The sequence below is a fragment of the Malurus melanocephalus genome, unplaced genomic scaffold (genome assembly GCF_030028575.1).
Source record: "Malurus melanocephalus ecotype Western Australia unplaced genomic scaffold, MMel_1.1 scaffold_38, whole genome shotgun sequence".
Taxonomy (NCBI): domain Eukaryota; kingdom Metazoa; phylum Chordata; class Aves; order Passeriformes; family Maluridae; genus Malurus; species Malurus melanocephalus.
Genome location: NW_026623270.1, coordinates 2958884 through 2961706, shown reverse-complemented (window position 1 = coordinate 2961706; position 2823 = coordinate 2958884).

The following is a 2823-nucleotide window of genomic DNA, read 5'->3' as shown; positions in this document are numbered from 1 at the left end:
CCTCCGCCCCGGCCGCGGGGGCTGAGCTCGGCCGAGCCGCAGGTGACACACCCCGCGGTCACCTCATTTTTCCCAATGGGGGCTAATAGCATTTCTTAAAAKTGGGTGTAGCATGCCGTTACGAACAGAACCGCTCAAAATCGTTATCTTGAAACTCAGGCTCTCAGTAGTTTGAGCCGAGTGGAGGCTGCTTCAGCACCATTACGAAGCAGACACAATGCCCCCCCGTGCCTGGGCCCCCGAGAGAATACAACAGCACAGCACCGTTGGCCTTTGATAACGAGCGTCGCGAAGACACGGCTCTGGCCGTTCGGGACATCTTTCCCCAACATCTGCTTTCCTCGTGGTAGCAAGTCAGCGTTTTACCGAAAATCTTTCACTCCATGACCTTAACCCCATCAACTAAACTAACCGGTATGAKTAGTGCGAAGGAGCCCAGAGACCCATTAAAAATTGGTTCTCTCGCAAGGTCAGGGAGTTCATCCCTTGGAGTTAGGAGGCACTCAGCRGACAAGACAAACACTAGGTAAAAAATTAAATTGTATGGAATTAATCTACGCAAAACCTTGTAACTTTATATTTTGTCTTTTWAAATAATTATGTATAGTCTTAAGATCTTAGAGCACCCAGATTTACTAGACTATAAAAACTCAAATTCAGTGGGGGCTAAGCCTGAACAATTTTGTTGAGAATAAATAACCTCATCTTGCCAGTTACCAGGAAATAAACGGGGAAAGACACGCAGGGAACCCCAGCCCACTGTAAGGCACAGTGTTGTATCCCTCACTTCTTGTATCCTACAAAAGGATGTTAATCCAGTTAATTCAGTTTCTTTCATCACCAAATGAGAGATCTGCGGTGCTCTTGCGGGAATCTGAGCAGGGAAAGTAACTGCTTGAGTAGTAGCTAAGATAGAAGGTGAATTGTCCAARATTAGCAAGTTGCTTTTTCCTTCCTGAATACAGAAAACAGATAATGCCWGTATCTTGCTGTATGTAATTTTTAAAAGGAATATGTATTTACTGGATCAATAAAATGCCATCTTTTGTTAAAATGAACCAACTATATTCAGGATTATTGTCATAATATAGGCACCAATGGCCAGGCCAGAATATAAGAATTACAGSTTTTAGCAGTTGTATGTACTACATACTAGAGTTCACTAATATCTATAGCAAGTGTTCCATGAAAGCAAGTTAATTATGTAATCATATTACACACTTTATTAACTGGCACAGTTGCTGGGTTGCTTTCATTTTAAAAGGGGAAAAAAAACCCCACACAAAGAAAGCACCCCAGACTGCTTATTTAGAAGATACCTTCTATGCAGAGGATGACAAGGGAAATGGCTTGTCCTGAAATTAATTTTAACAAATTAACTTGGAGTCTGACGGTGTAAGTCGTATTTCCGAATTTTTGCTATTTAAAAATAACATCCCAGTCTTCAGAAAATAAAAACCTCACGTAAAGACAATTTTAAAGTAATGAATATCCTGTAATACCTGAGAGGTTTAAGTAACAAGCYGTCACCACCTGAGAGGTACACCTTTTTTTAATGACCACAGATTTCTTCATAAGGCATTTTACCATCTGGTCAGATAAAACCTGATTACTATATTGTTACAAGCATTTGAAGCTTCTTACAAATATGGTATTTTACCATGTACACGATGCAGAATGTTCATATACACACGTGCTACATAAGTAAGCAATGATGATACCAARATCAAATAAAATTCACCATCACAGACTTCTCTGAAATAAAAATTGCCAAATGCCAGCACCATTTTATATAGGTACCTGTCACTTCCCTTTCACGTGTTCAACCATCCAACTTCTATTTTCAGGCAATAAGGCCTGAAGCAATATTCAAAAAGCAACCAATGGAATTTACACTTCCAGTGACCACTACCAAGTGACTTTAGAACACTGACATGAACCCCAGGGAATTAAAATAGCAGTAGTGCTAGACATGGACTAGCATCTCTTTAACACAGACAACAGTAGCATTGTGGTAGCAATGTGGTAGCATTTTAATTACACCCATTTGTTTTGGACATGATTACTGCAGATACTAATTGTCATATGTCACTTAAAAATGCTACCACAGAAGCTCTTCTGTAATCTAGGAATGTACCATAACTGTAAATTTAAACAGTCAAGTGTGCTCTAGAACTTTGGAGAAATACTGACTTCAAACAGGTCTATTTTCACAGTGAATTGCAAAGCAGTAAGTTATTTCTTATTATTTTAGTGGCTRTATATGCATTCCTTATTAGTCACCTGATAATTACAAGACTCAGAGGTAGAAAAATGTTGAAACTGGACTTCAGTCCTTCCTAAAATACACTATATTTTGTCTTACCTTTGAACAGTGCTTTTGCACCTCCATGCTACCATTCATGCGCCACCATCACCAATATAGATAGAAAATAAACACCAGAAAATCCAGGTTCTGAAATTCATAGCTCATTGCTACTGAACAATAAGAACATGCTTAATTAAAGGTAATCCTTTCATTCTCTGCACCTGATAAGAAGTCCGTTTCCTCAGGCAGGCATTTAAAAACAAAGTTCTATCTTTCATTCTCTGCATCTGTTAAGAAGTCTGTTTCCTCAGGCAGGGATTTAAAAACAAAGTTATATCTGGTTTAAAAGGCTGAATTGCTGATTTTGTAGTTTGGTTTTGTAGTTTTAGTTTCTGCATTTACCTGTTAGGTACTTCCAGCTTTTGTTTTGGGCTTGGTTGGTTTTTTTGGTGTGGTGTTTTTTTTTTGGTTTTTTTTTAATCATTAATAAAACCATGGTTCAAACTTCTAAGGTT